Below are 15,677 nucleotides of genomic sequence, written 5' to 3' on the forward strand. Positions count from 1 at the left end.
AGACTTCAGGGGGCCGGTCAGCAGGAACGTGATAGACAAAGTCAGCCTGCTTTGCAAAGTTGGGACCTGGACATTCGTCAGAATTGTGGAACATGTGCACATATGAGCCTTTGTTCCTGCACAGAACATTTGAGCCCTCTTTTGGCAATAGGCTAAGTCTGCCCAGTCAGCACTGTGAAGATCATTACACGCTGAAACTGGCCAGACCCTGAAGTGGTCCATCCCCTGGTCCAGTAAAGCAGTTGAGAAACTCTTTAGCTTCAAGAATATGGACAGTTGCTTGGAGGGTACCAAAAAGGATCCCAATTAGTTACACGCGTGCTGCTTTGCTGCCCTGCCCTGCTCAACATTTTGCAGGATTGGTTCTCAAATACATCGAGAACCATTATTAGCTTAATTTACATTTTGCAATGCGTGACCAACTTTCCATCTGAGTTGGATTCTTAATCCCCTAAGGCCACAATCCAGTTTCTATTTCACCAGCATATATCAGATATGAAACAGGTCTATGGGTATGACTGAGAAATGACCCTGACCTATTGAGTATAGCACTGTTGGCAGCTTGGGACATTACTCCAGGCAGGGGAAAGGAAGTGCCTAGCACACATGTCCTGTTTCTCGCGTCTTGTCTGAAGCAAAGTCTCCTGCATCTCCAGCATGTCAAGATGCATTAGTTATACCCACATCTAGAAGTATGAGAAGTATCTCTCTGTGAGGAAATGCAAAAGACCCTGTTTTTGACCTTTATCGAGAAATTCAGACATGAGTGCAAGTTGCAGATGGTTAAATTTAAAGTGGTTCTCTGTTACATGACATGTTGACATGGTGATCCTAACCGAGATTTACCAAACCCATTGGCACCTTTTAATACTGCTACTGAACTCCAAAATAATGTATTGCAAAGCTGCTGATGAACAGAGAGAGTTTCTAAAGAAGCACAAGAGACCTTTATACATAGCTTTTTATTCTTTTAACATATATAGCAAAATGAAATATATATTGGATGTTTTAAAAAAAATGATGGAGGTAAAAACTGATCAGATATATTTTTGCATGCACAACAATGACTTGGCAGGATTCCTGCAATAATTGCATCAACAACATAATACTGTTTTATTGTATGAAGCAAACAGGACTGTTCAGAATGCGTTGAAAACCTCTGTAATTTTCACCTCAGAATCTTGATGGCTACATTAACATCTCAGCTAATAAGCAATTCCTCTCTCTGCACATTAATCTCCTCCTGCTGTAAAGGTTCCCCCAACACTTTGGTTCTCAAACTTCTCTGAAGTTTGAGACCCGAGGCAAGTATGTGCAGAGGAAGCGCAAAGGGAGTAACACAACCCCCAGGATTGCATTGCTGCCGGGGATGGGAGGGTTTTTACTAGGAGCCATCACATGAGTCCTGGGGGGTCCAGGGGAGCCTTCCATAGGGCTTCCTGCACTTCCATACATCTAAAAAAAACACAAATGCGCACTTCTGGTTTAGTGATGAAAACCGAAAGTGCCAATTTTTTTTTTGATGTTTGGAAGTGCGGGAAGCCCTACTGAGGGATTCCGAGACTCCCCAGGACTCCTGCGCTGGCTCCTTGTAAGTAAAAAAATTTCTCTTGCACTACTGCCTTTCTTCTTCCTCTATCCCTTAAAGGGACAGGGATAGCACTTCCCTGGCTGGGGTGTCACAATGCTCTAGCCCCTTGCTCCACACTTGAATTAGTGCAAAATAGGGCATTCTCTTCCTTGGCCTAGGCTCAGTTTTAAATTTTAATCCTCCTTCCTGGATTTAGCGGATCACAAGAATTTGATAGCGGATCACAAGAATGGCAGAGCAGCACTGCCAGTGCAGCACCCAGTGTATCCTGCAGCGGAGTTTCGACCTCTGGAGGCCACCTCAGAGTAAGGAAATGTCTGTTACCTTTCCCGGAGGTAAGTCCATGTTGGGCTTCCAGGTGTACTTGGACCTGCACCCATGATATTGCTGGTGAGAGTCCATGTGGACTCAGGTCAGGGAATCAAGGTCGGGAAGGGGGTTAGGAGTCAGTTGATGCTACTGCCGCCAAACCTTCCCCCTTCCTGGTGCTGATCCACTCTCTTCCCCACCCTATCACCATCCTGTTCCATCCACCCTCTATCCCAGTCCGCCACCTCCCTTCTGCCCCTTGTGCACACTTACCTGTGCTGGCAAGTGGCCACAGGTGCACAGATTTGGCCACTTGCTACCTGCAGCAGCAGCCAGGCTGCATGCTCTGGCATGTTACCTTTTGCAACATCCAGAATGTGCCTAGAGCTGCTAGAATACTTTTTCCAGCTGTGCTAGTCTCCTTTAGAATTTGGCCAAAAGGTATGTTATAGGGACTGGTTAGCATATGCGTATTTCATCACTTGATGACTACAACATCAGGTGTGAATCAGGTATAGAACTTTCAAACCACCTCATCTCAAACACAAGATTTCTCAAGGGAATTGGATCACACACAACTATTTCACACATTACAGGGAGGCAAACATGGGCTTGCTAATGAGTGCGCTCTCAACAGGGAGCTGCAGCCAATCCTGGCTCCCTAATGAGTGTTGAGCATCCATAGATACGACTTGTCACTTTAGTCATTTGTCTTAAAGTGTTTGCTTAAAAATGTCATGTGTGAATAGTTTGGATTCTGTAGTGACTAATTAGTAATCAGATTATTTCTGAATAATCTGATCATATGCATATGAATATAAAACAGCCCAGAGGCATTCACGCATCCATACAAACAGTAGGAGAGAGGACACAATACATTTTAGTATGGTCTGTGTAAACATCCACACAACCCATGTTCTGTCAATGCATTATTTATTCCAATTGCACAGAACTGCTGATTCCTTTCAAAGCAAACTTGTACAGAGATGATTCATTTTACTGGGCAGTGTGCAGTAAATAAGAATCTTCTTTATAACCATATGCTTCATTATTAGTTGCTGCATTTTGAAGAGTTTTATGCAAAGGGAGAAACCTGTCTATAAATCTCCTTTTGGTCTTTGTAACACATATCAGTATTAACTAAACTGGCAACCGAGTCCCACAAATTGGTTTTAGTTGCACTAGTAATTTGCATCATAAAAGCTGAAATTGTCCTCATCTTATATTTGGCACATCTAAGAGTGTGACAGAGACATTATGTTCTGCCTCATACACCTGAAAAAGCCCAGATGGTGGTTTGTTTGTCTCTTCCTGCCTCTGGAACCAATGAACAGCCTGTTGAATGCTGCTTTAGATGGATTTGCTGGCCCTTCTGCCCATGCTCTGGCCCATTTCTGCCACAACAAATGGGAAGTGAAAGAGCATCTGATTGTTGCTGATGCTGTGCCAGCATTTGAACTGACATTGTGTTTGCATCAGAGGTGTTGCGGGGGGGGGGGGGGGGCGGTGCACTACGTTTTGCAGAGAGGCTCCCTGCAGTGTGCAAGTGGCTCCTCCCCTTCCCTGTGGAGCCATGGGGGAGGGAACAGAGGCGAATGGCTACCGAGGGGATGGGGAGGAGCTGCTTGCATGCTGCAGGGAGGCTCTCTGCAAAACTTAGTGCACCCCCCTTCTAGCCAGTGGTTTTCTGTGCCAGAGAAAGGGAACAGTTGTCTCTACAAACTAACTGAGGTTTGCATGCCTATAGTGCAGCCTCAGGACAGAGGTAGATGACACTCTTAAATCTACACACCTTTTGTCTAATTGGATCAGTCCAGTGGTTCCCAAACTATGCACCACAGTGCTCTCAAGCACCATGGTGAACTCACAGGGGCACCACAGGATGTCCCCTGTGACCACTTCTTCTGGCTTTCCCAGACACTGCCATCTTGGATCTTGTGAGAACTCACACTTTTCTTGCAAGATCTCGTGCGATTCTTGCACGATCCAAGATGGCAGTGCCTGGGAGAGCAGGAAAAAGAGGGTGCAGTGAAAGAAGGGCACTATGATCTTGGTCAGTTTGGGAACTATCAGAATAACAGCAAACAATGCCAATAGGATACGAAGGGCTTGCTTATTGGTTATGTAGGCACGATCTGTTTGGGACAACCTCAAGCACAAATGCACTTGTGAATTTGCATTATGGCATTAGAGAAAACCTTCATATACCCAGGAGGAAAATTAAACCTCTTTTCTCATATTTGGGGATCACCACTAGTAAACTGAGACTGGCCTGCAAAGACACATTATATATTAAAAGCCATTGGACTGGTGCTTTTCTCTCCTCATTTTAGAGGAGGAAAGGTATGTGAATGTATCCAAATTCCCTTCCCTTCCCTTCCTGCTCACTCTTTGCTTCAGGGCCCATTAGTTCCAAACCAAACCAAAACACTAGATTTAAATATCATGTAGTCATGATTTTCATGAGAAAATATGCAAGTTCCCTGCACTTTACCGTAGATTTTAAAAAGCCACAGCCCAGTTTTCTGTTTTATTTAATTACATATTACTTTGGGGCAGATACCAAAACAATGTCCGTTAAAATGATTCTTTTGTTTGGTATTTGAATGAAACATTATACAGTACCCATATGTGTGTACAAACACACAGAGATGTAGACTTTGCCAAAGAATGTGTACACTTTGTTGTAGGTGATGACCAGCAATCAAATGCAGCAATGTGTGCTGAAGATTCCCGTAAACTTTATGTCTTTACTTTGCTGTGTAAATCGCTTTGTGAACTACTTTTTGTTGAAAAGTGGTATATAAATATTCTTAATAATGATAATGCACTTGATCCGTGTGCAAAACCCTATTGCATCCAAGCCATGCAGACAAGATGAGCTGCCTGATAACTACTTGGCATTTTATTGATTGCCACATTGGTATAAGTCCCAGAAGCTATATTTCTGCAATATTTGCCAAGATTTTCCCAAGCTAATATAAGACTTGTGCCTTGTGTTTGCTCCTAAAACAATTTTTCATGTAACCTGAAAAAAAATCAGTTTTTAAAAAAACATTTTCTTATGGCAGTTGACACCCAGGGATTTATGTGTTCCTTCTCTTACAAAAATCTTAACATCTTGCTTTGTAGCCAGTACAGTTGTAAACATGTTTTGTAAGGGTACAAACTGTTTATTAGATTGAGTTAGCCAAGTTAGTCTTGCGTTTTGTTGACTGTCTAGGAGCTGAATAAGTCCTGAATGAAGGAAAGTCTCCCTTCTAAGATACCCAAGTGGCCAATAGATTAAGCATTAAGATTTGCTTTATTTAGAAATGTGTGCTTCATGCATGTGTGAAAGATGGATACAATTTTTACATGTGGCACTGAAGTCCTCAAAAAGGCTGATTCACAAACCAGTAAACTAGTTGTGCTTTTCACTGAAGAAGAAAACTGTGTACTTGAAAAAGCCCTCCCAGCTGCCCTGGTCTCCTTGCTTCTGGTCGCCAAACAAGTGGCCTGCAAGTGGCCAGTGATCTAACCGTGTGACATGAATGCATCACTCACCACCATTCACTTCCAGGATTGAGCCCTGGCGAAGGGCACTGCCAGCTGGGTACGTTTGGGAAGCGCTGGTCTAGAGTCATGCTTTTAGTTTTGAATATGAGAAGTCCCTGCATAACTGAAGCATTTAACAAATTAGCCCTAGGATGTCTCAACTGGTTTATGAGTTAGCCTTTGAGATATGCAGAAAAATCTTTCGTTAAATGCGAAGTGGATTGGGGCCTACCTGCAGGGCAATCCTGTGCATATTTACTCATAAATATGACCCAATGTGTTCAGTAGTGCTTACTTCCAAGTAAATGTGCTAAGGAACATTCTGATCCTGTTCCTTAGAAGTCAGTTCCTTTTATCTCACTAAGATCTGATTTCACGTAAGAGTGCTTAGGATAAGTCTTCATTTCTTGCATTTTTATTTTTATTCCACTTTATATATTTTTTTTTCCTTTAAAAAGGACCTTCTACTACCTTTTACATTTTGGAAGTAATCAGGCATACCTTGATTTTACTGTTTCTGTTTCAAGTGAATTCATGTTCCATGTGTCTTCCTAAACTTACCAGTCAATCAAACATGAAACTGTTCTTGTGTCCACTAAGGTGCAGGGTAGGTTTGGGATGAGTTCCTATGAAAGAATGCTCCTTGTCAAAATGATACAGGCCTGTAATCAGCTGCAGAGCTGTTTCTCTTTGGGGCTGGAGGGAGAGAAGTGCTCTTTCAGAAAGCTGAAAATGGTCTGAAAGATGGCCTGTCACCCATGTAGCCATTTCACTTTTGCCTTCAGTAAACAGGTTTTGCAGGCTCGGAGATTGTTTAAGCCATTTCTACCCAACGTTGCATATACTCAGTAAGGGCCAAATTTGTACACCTGTGGGCCAGGCAAAAATGGGTTAAACCAGCCTGCAAAGCCTGTATGATCAGAAGCAACAGGGGGACATAAGAAACACATGTGCAGACCACATGGAAAGCAGTGTCTCAAACCACTTTAAACTCTCTTTGAAAAACATTGTCTTCAGCTTTCTGCAATGCTCTCAAATAACACAATGTGAAAGAATGTTGCAGGGTTCTTTTGATTTTGATGTTTGAAAAGTTCTTGCATCAGCCCTGGTCCTTCAGTAGGTGTTCTCACTTGATACTCTTCCAATTGGAAGAACTAACTGCATAGATACTGCAGGATGAGGCCCTGGGTTTGGTTTTTTTTTTGGGGGGGGGGGTCTTGTTTGTTATCAAACAGTATGTAAGAACTAGTTTTGTGTTTCTTGGGTTGTAAGCCAGCCTGGAAGACCACCTGCGCATGTCTTCCCTATAGATCCCCCCTTTTTTTTCTTTGTGCTTGCTTGTTCACTTGTCATCATCATTGTGCCAAGTTTTATTTTTTTATATGTAAGAAACCATATATACGTATAGTTTCTTACATCCACCACAGCTGTGATGAATAAGTAGCTCAACTATGAATTTTTTTATTGTTTGGTCAACTTCAAAACAAAGCAGAAAAAAAAATTCCCATTTATTTTTGTTTCCTCTGAGTCGTTTTTATACTGTATTGAAAATTGTACAGAAAGTTGTATTCATCTCGTGGAATTGCTTGGTAAATGCTTGTAGAAATTAGCACTCTTGTCCTCTCTGCCTCCTTAGCTTTCACATCTCATTTCCTCTCAAAAGGGTTCTTCCTCAATTGATTGAAATTGTATGTCAATTATTAAAGGTAAGGTTGTTTCATCTGAGTTTGGACTGCGTTTATTATCAACACTGCCTGAATTATCAGGCTAATGCAGGAAATTAAAAGGTCAAATCCAAGGTTGTTTTAAAGCAAACAATCAATTCTATTTGTGCCCATGTGAAACCAAAGACTTTTGCTATTAGACATTGCAGCACCTTACAGTCCCATGTTTTATAGTGGAAGGCTCCTTTAGCTGCTTGGTGTTCAAACAATACCAGACTGTATGCATTGCCCTCTGAGTGTTTGCAAATTGGCTTTTGCTAGTTATTTGATAGATTTAGGGTGCAAACCTAACCCCTTACGTCAGTGTTTTCCAGCCCTGGCACAGCAGTGCCAATGGGACATGTGCTGCATCCTGCAGTTGGGTGGCACTCACAGAGGCCTCCTCAAAGTAAAGGAATGTTTGTTTCCTTATCTCGGAGCTGCATTGCCCTTATATCAGTGCTGGAAAGCACTGACATAAAGGGTTAGGATTGCGCTCTTAGAAATGTGTCCTACCCCAAAAGTCACTTGCAACATTGCTATTAATACTGTTTAACGTGAACAAGGCAGGCAGCTCCTGGCTGCTAAACGAGAATATCATCGCCCTGAAAGTTGGTAGCATATGCAGTTCGCTTCTTGGTTTTATGTTCTCTTTAAAAATGTTTTTTGAATTCTGTATTACATTCCTAGGTTATTGAATATACTTTCCCTAGAGCCAGTGGCTTTCTGATTTTCTACCATCAGGGAATCCTTTATCACATCAGCTTGAAAGCCAAGGAGCCCTAGCGTGTTGCAAAGAATTCTGGGAAGTGTTAAGGTGCATGTGGGGCACTGACCAGGTTCCTGGATTTGCATTGAAATTGTGCCCTAGTTAAGGGTGAGCCAAAAGTTGTCATTGGAGAACTTTTAGCTTAAAATTGGGCAGGAGGGGAAAGCAAAAGGAAAAACTGAAACCAGCTTAAGTTTTGTCTTTTTCCCCCACTGCCACTCTCTGTTTTGTGGTGCTGCTTGCTGACAGGTGATCACATTCACCCTCCAGAACTCTCCCAGCCCTCCACCAAACAATACTATGGAATAAAGCTTAGTGTCACTCAGAGGCAGGCTTGTGGGGGGACGGGTCGAGATGGGATGCAAGCTACCAGGAGTGCCATTGGTGCTGGTAAGTTTCACCCCTCTCAAGATCCTGTCCCAACCCCTCAAAACACCAAACTTTCCCTCCCCCCATTTTTGCAGTTAATGGGGCAGTGAAGATGGGAGGGCTCTTTGGCTCAGGCCTGGTACAGAGCCAACACTCCCCTACAGGAGAAGATAGGCATTGGTAGAATTCCCCCCCCCCCCGCCCCACTCAGGGGAGTTTGCTTTTTCTGGTCTTACATTAAAAAAACAAAAAAAAAAAACCTGAAACGCTTCTGAGGAACATCAGGGTTTATTGGAGCACGATTTGTCTGTACAAAGCACCAAACCTGATTAGCTGCTGGAAACAGCAAGACCTCGGGGGTTATGGATGTTGCAAATGTCCCTTTGATGCATTACTGTAGATGACATGTTCTCCACTCTGCTGTCCTCCTCAAATCTAATGCACTTTCTAAAAACAAAAAAAGATTGTAATGGAGAGCTCATGTCCATTTCCTCTCCCTTTAAAGACAATCACAGGCATCCGGTTTTGTTCAGTTTCCCCTGAAAGAATGTAGATTTCTTAGGTCTGTGAGTGCAATACGCTTTGATGTTTGGTGACCTTGAATGGTGATGAAATCAAAAACAGTGTGGGCAAGGTCTCCAGATAAGACCAGTGCTTCCTGAGAATCATCTCACACTGCAGCAAGATTATGGCCTTTATTGATCAATCATATGTAAAAACTATATATAATTTTTCAAAAAGCAGCAGTTTTGTTTCCAATGACTTACGCTTTCTGGCAAAGCTCTTCTTTGTTGGGTGAAGTGATTCAGGGATCTTTCTGAGTACAGAACAAACTGTTGATCCACGTAGATTTCCTTTCTGTTCCCACACTCAACAGGTGTATGCAGTGTGATGGTACCTCTTTGGGAAAACCATGGTACGCTTTTTATAGTGCTGCTGGGAGAATGGAAAATGATGAGTTTGTAAACTGTAAATTACACAGATCTATTTATCATGTTATTTATTTTTTCAATGACTGTGACCTTATGCACTGTGAATGCTTTTGTGATATGGGGTTCTTTGTACAGATATGTATGTCATTTAAAAAAAAAAAATCCAATTGTGATAATTTGTTACATAATATTGGCATGAATTTTGATTATTTTTATTGTGAAAAAAGAGAAAAAAATAGTTAATATAAACAGAAGATTTATATTTAACAGAAACCTAGCAGTCAGTATTGTACGGCACTATATATCAACATATGTACACTGTCAATAAAATATATAAGGACAACTTGAGAAGGAATATGATGTTTTTCTCAGGAAAAGTATATTCAGCAGTCTGAAAAGAACATTTTGGGATTTAGGGACTGGTGTGAGAACAATATTCACATTATAATAGTGTAAAGGAGCCCTACGAGGCTAAATAAGGGAGAAAAATCTTATCTGAAAGCACTTTCCAGCATTCCATCACACCAAGAAATATAACCCTGGGCTAATGAACAGAATGAAATGTGATCTTAAGTGGCTGGGGGGAGACAGGTCCTTGCTAGTCCCACCAGTGGTGATCCTGGCCCCGGTGTCACCCAGGGCCATGACCACAAGCTGCCACCTCTCCCACCAGCTCGGCTGCTGCCCCCCCGTCACTAGTTCCACCCCTGCCTCCCTTCTGGAGGAAACCAGAAATGACATTTTGATGCCCTTAGAAAGCCTTCTGGGGGCCAGGGAGGCTTTCCTGACCCTCAGACTGCCTTCTAAGGGCATAAAAACAACTCTGTGAAACTGGAAGCGATGTTTTTCAACCCTCTGAGGGCACAGGCTGCAAGCATGCTGGTGGGAAGGCTGGAGCTTTCCTGAACATGCCAGTGGACATTGGAGGCCCATCTGAGCGGGTAAGCCCACACTGGTCCAGTGCATCCTGGACAATTGTGTCAGATATGTCCTGATATTGGACATTTGCATCCATTCTTTTTGCATCATAGACATTTATGTTCCATTATATGTACTTTTTTATTCTTAAAACACAAAGGTAGGGTTAGGGTTGGGTTACGAGGCTTAGTATATATAACATGAGGTTTGTTGCTCCATGTTATATATACATGTTGTTGCCCCAGTTGTTTGTTGCCCTGTTGTAGTGGGATGCAAATAAGCTACCAAAAAAAAAATGAAAATCCAGGTGTGAATGTCCAGGAAGCCAATGACCAGGACGCACTTGGCCAGTACACAATCATCCAGGATGCAAGTACCCTACTATCATACTGGGGGTTGAAGGGAGGCATGAGGGGAAATGAACATGGTGGGGGGATGGTGTGGGGTGGTGACAGGGCAGGGAGAAGGGTGGATTGAACCCGGAATGGGGACAGGATCTGTGGTGGTGCATGCCAATTTCCAAACTCATGCCTGATCTGCCTGCAGGTCTTAGTTGACCCACTGCAGCTACTATAGCAGACCCTGAGGCAAGTGGAGAAATGTCCCCTTATCCCAAGGACAGCTCCACCAGCCAACCCCTGCGGGATGCAGCAGAAGCTGTTTCCAATGCCACTGCATGGCCACATGGGGATTTAGGTAGAATTGGGCTGTTTGGCAGTTTCATGTGTCTCTGGACACCTGGGAGCTCAAATATGTCCCAACCACAGTGCAAAAGACAAGGTTGTCCTCACTGGTAGCCCATAGATTCCTCTACTGATTGAATCCAACAGTGGGAGTCACAGGCTCAGCAGACCGGTTTATACATTCAGGTCGTACTTCATTCAGGGTCTATATTTTATGATTATTTCTTCCAGATGAAAGGTTAGCACTTTTGTCCACACAACTGGTAAGAGGCTTGGTGCTGAGGGAAAGTCCCATTCCAATGAGCAAAATCAGCCAAAGGTTAGACTCAACAGTCCCCGATGGCCAGTTATACAATAGGAGTTTGTGCTGTAAAGGGCTTGTAATCCACGGATTAACGGCCCAGGAGACCACAGCGGTTCATTCAACATCTTTATGTAGCATCCATCACTCGCATACCACTGTATGTGGTATTATTGTTATGCAATCTGCCCAAAAACTGAGGGTGCTTTAGTAAATGCACCTCTTGTCATAGCTTTCTCCTTTGGCCATCACCAGCATTGCTGCAATGTCCTTACCCTGCAGATGCCCGATCTTGTCTGATCTCTGAAGCTAAGCAGGATTAGGCCTGGTTAGTACTTGGATGGGAGACCACCCGGGACTACCGGGTGCTGTAGGCTTATACCATAGTCTTTCGAGACTGAAGGTTGCCAACCTTTCGGAAAGCATGCGCACAAAATACTTTAACAGCTGCAAGTATGTCGAAAGTTGCATTGTTCAGGTGGAAAATTTGGTAGACAAATCTGCTTTTATGCGGTGTTTCAGTGGGTTCAGTAGGAAATGTGCATAAACACCAGTGATCATGTGTATTCATATGCTGGTGTGTAGTATGGGCTCAATTGACTGAGAAGTGGGATTTTTCTTTCCTTGCCCGTGGTTAGGGTAGAACCACTAGTTTCTTCCTCTGCTGCCACTCCTCCCTGCCTCCATCAGCAGCTATTCCACCTAGCTGCCTCAGAGGTGACACAGTGAAGTCTGATCCATTGGTGCAGATGGGACCAATTGCTTATTGCGCTCCTCCTTCCCTTCCAGAAGAGATACCTGCAGAAGAGATACCTGTTCAGTGACTTCCCCAAGTGGTGGCCTAATGTGCTGCCTCCATTCTCTCCACAGCTCTGCAGCCCCTGTGTGTTTATGTGCACTTTCGTGGATGCGGGGGGGGGGGGGGGGAGAGCAGCAAAGTGAATGAACAGGTGGAGTGGAAGGCAGGTAGACAACAGGTGAAAGGGAGCAGCACATGCACAGGTCACTTCTGCCCATTCACACAGAGGAGGTAGCTGTGAGCCAAGATCAGATCAAACAGATGAGCATGTGTGAGGAGGGGAGGGGATGAGAGGGGCATGCCCACCCCTTCTCTTTACTTACTTGAGCTCAGGGCACAGCATCGCTCCTCCGTGCTGCTTCTGTTCTGAGTAGTGTAGTGGGTTCCCAGCATCCATTACTCCTCTTCATTAGACGTGGAGAAAGAGATCCTGTGTGGGAAGATGTGATCTGGTCCTGTGGCAGCTGTTTTTTCTTCCTCCAAGGGCCGCCACCGCTGGAATCCCCTTACAACTCACTCTCAGCAATGTGAAAGAGCATCAGAACATCCACCAGAGTGGCAGGCTGGAGGGGGAAGCAGACTGATGATTTGGGGGCTCATCCTTCCAAGGGGGCCATTCCACAGGATTGGTGCAGGTTGCTTCATGGTAAGGCCGGTCCAGATTCCCCCGCATATATTTTGTGTCCTTACATAGGCAGGGGTGTAAGGGAAGGACAAAGGACAAAACAGGGTCAGCACCTTGCAGTTATCAAAGGCACCTTTCTCTCTTGAACCCCCACTTCACTTTTCTTACTGGGTAAACTGGGAATAAACGGGAAAAAAGTGGTTCACTGCCATCACCCAAGACTAGGAAGTCGAGGCAGAAGGTGGTTGCCTTGGGCAAGCCTCCCTTCGAGGTGAACAGCAAATTCCAAAATACAGGAGAGGATTCCCTTTTATGCAAGGAGAGTAGAGGAACATGATGGTCTGAAAAAATGGGCAACTTGCTCCCTCCTAAGTGAATGCAGACCATGTAGGTATGCAGCAGCACAAAGAATTTATGGAAAGGCTAGAAAACCCAAAACAAGGGATGGAAAAGTGCAAGGGATAGAAACAAGGCACAGATCCATTTGAACGAAGGGAAAAGAGGGTGAACATTAAAGGCAAAATGAAAGCAGGAATGTGATTCATTGGATAATTTCCCTGCCATAAATATTCATGGTGTCCCTGGGCCCTGCTTCTTGCAACTATTCTTCTGAAAAGTGACAGGTGCTTCTGTTGTTGCCCCTGGGTAAATGGGCAAAGGGGTGTGTGAGTGAGACCCCACATTTTATAGCCTATGAACGTTACCCCTGCTTTAGCTGTGGGATTGAATATTGTGGTCGCTTGCATTTTCCACTCTTACATTTCTTGAAAAGCCAGAGAGAGCTTCACAGTCCAATGAGCCAGCTAATAGCCAGGTCCTTTGTTGACTGAACCATTGGAAAGAAGAAAATGCTGAAACCAGAAACAACCATGAAAAGGATAATGGCTATTGCATTTGGGTGACTCAGGTTGCAATCCAAAGCACTTGCTTGGCCGGCACAAGTCGCTTGCGTCAGCTGATGAGTGTCACAAAAGTGCTGTAAAGCACTTTTGCGCCACTCTTGGAGGAGATAGGCCATCACACAAATGTGCACTGGCCTCCCCACGCTGACACGGGCCCCGGTGAATTTGTGCTGGCCAAGCTTGGCCAGCGCAGGGGCCGGGGGGGCATGAGGAGGGCACAGAGGAGGCAGGAAGAAGGCATTTTGGGTTGAGGGAGGGCAGGCAGCGGATGGTTCTGTGGTGGGCGGGCAGGGAGCGGGAGGTGGGGCCAGGAGCGGGCACTTATGCTGGATCCTAGCCCCATTCCTGGGCAGCCTGGGCCAGCCCCAGACTCCTCTGATTTGTGCCACTGATTTAGGTGGTGCAGATCTGAGTAGCCCCATTGGGGCTGCTGCAGTGTTACCCAGGGTAAAGGGAACTGGGCCTGCTAGTCAGCCCCAAACTAGTGCAGGATACAATGCAGGCCTGTTGGCCTGCCTGTTCCAACACAAGTTAGGATTGCACTATCAGCAACCTTTTCAGGATTTTGAGATATCACAGAAGCCTCTGCAGTGATGGAAAGGTCCCAAACAACTGAAAAACAGTCAGAAACTAGGGTGGGGTTCTCAAACTCCTTGGGAGTAAAACTCCTGAGGGGGAGGGGAAATGTTAGCAACACAATCCTCAGCATCACACCACTGTCAGGGGGTGGGTGGGTGGGATGGACGGACAGGGGCTGTTCTTTACTCACAGATTGAAGAAGCAGTGTCCTGGGGTACAGGGAACCACACGGACACCTCTGTAGGGTGCTGAAAATGAAAACAGAACGATCGCAACCCACTTCCAGTTTCATAAGAACAGCCCCACTGGATCAGGCCATAGGCCCATCTAGTCCAGCTTCCTGTTTCTCACAGCAGCCCCACCAAATGCCCCAGGGAGCACACCTGATAACAAGAGACCTGCATCCTGGTGCCCTCCCTTGCATCTGACATAATGGTCATGATATTTCATGATCACAATGATCACAGAAGTTGGTCATAATAATTCTATTTTCATTTGCAACAACACTCTATCGAGACTCACCTAGGTTTACCAGATTTTTTAAAAAGGAGATCTAGAAAGAAATAATATTTTACTTAAGTATTTGATAAGTAATGATAACCAGAAAGACCCTCAAACATTTATCTCCCTATATTTACACTTGATTGCAAAGTGCAAGTGCTCAGCTCCTTAGAGAGCAGTTAGCAGCCACAGCGCCCAATCCTATCCAATTTTCCAGTGCCCATGCAGCCACAATGCAACCCTAAGGTAAGGAAACAAATGTTCCCCTACCTTGAGAAGGAATCCGTGACTGCTCTCCCCTTTAATGAGGCAGAGCCTGCCCCATTGGCACAGCTGCACTATCACTGGAAAGTTGGATAGGTTTGGGCCCACAGTATCTGATTTTTGAACAGCTTCAGGCTTGAGGTGATTAGTTATCTGATCTTTCCATAATCCATTCAAAAATCAGGTTGTGACCCACAGTTTGGGAACCACTGGTTTAGGGTTTTTTAATAAGGACAACACGTGTCTTAAGAACATAAGAGCCCTGCTGGATCAGGCCAAAGGCCCATCTAGTCCAGCTTCCTGTATCTCACAGTAGCCCATCAAAAGCTTCAGGGAACACACTAGACAAGAGACATAACCTGTGTCCTGGTGCCCTCCCTTGCACCTGGTGATCAGAGGCAGCCCAGCTCTACCTTGCACATACCTACCATAACTTGTAACCCGTGATGAACTTTTCCTCCAGAAATTTGTCCAATCCCCTCTTAAAGGCACCCAGGCAAGATGCCGCCACTACCTGCTGTGGCAAGGAGTTCCACAGACTAATCACACGCTGGGTAAAGAAATATTTTCTTTGGTTGTCTTGTGTGTTCCCTGAAGCACTTGGTGGGCCACTGTGAGATACGGGAAGCTGGACTGGATGGGCCTTCTGCCTGATCCAGCGGGGCTCTTAACCTTATTGGAAACTGGTGCTTCTCCGGCATGAAATGCTGTCTGTTCCGCCCTCTCCAGAGTGCGAAGCCTCCCAGACTCCATCTGGTCCCAGTGATCCTCTCTCGGAACACGCACGCCTCGGGAATTCCCCGATGGACTCTGGGGCTGGCTGCCATGTGGAGTCCCCCGCAGCCTTCCCTGGGCAGGAGGAGCCCTCCAGGCCTGGCCTCCTCCCTCCCCCCCT

General features: G+C 45.0%; 1 long non-coding RNA gene across 2 annotated transcripts; it reads right to left on the reverse strand.

Annotated features, from left to right (window-relative positions):
* Positions 1-8,636: 8,636 nt before the first annotated feature.
* LOC136636854 (uncharacterized) lies at positions 8,637-13,908 on the reverse strand. 2 transcript variants are annotated; one of them, XR_010793558.1, is made up of 3 exons: positions 13,296-13,908; positions 12,235-12,596; positions 8,637-9,211 (listed from the first exon to the last, which is right to left on the reverse strand). It is a non-coding gene; the product is annotated as an uncharacterized lncRNA (long non-coding RNA). The 2 variants fall into 2 exon arrangements; XR_010793557.1 differs by having other exon boundaries at positions 8,640-8,725; positions 9,046-9,211; positions 12,235-13,908.
* Between the last annotated feature and the right edge of the window lie 1,769 nt (positions 13,909-15,677).

Source organism: Tiliqua scincoides, chromosome 1, assembly GCF_035046505.1.
Source record: "Tiliqua scincoides isolate rTilSci1 chromosome 1, rTilSci1.hap2, whole genome shotgun sequence".
Classification (NCBI taxonomy): domain Eukaryota; kingdom Metazoa; phylum Chordata; class Lepidosauria; order Squamata; family Scincidae; genus Tiliqua; species Tiliqua scincoides.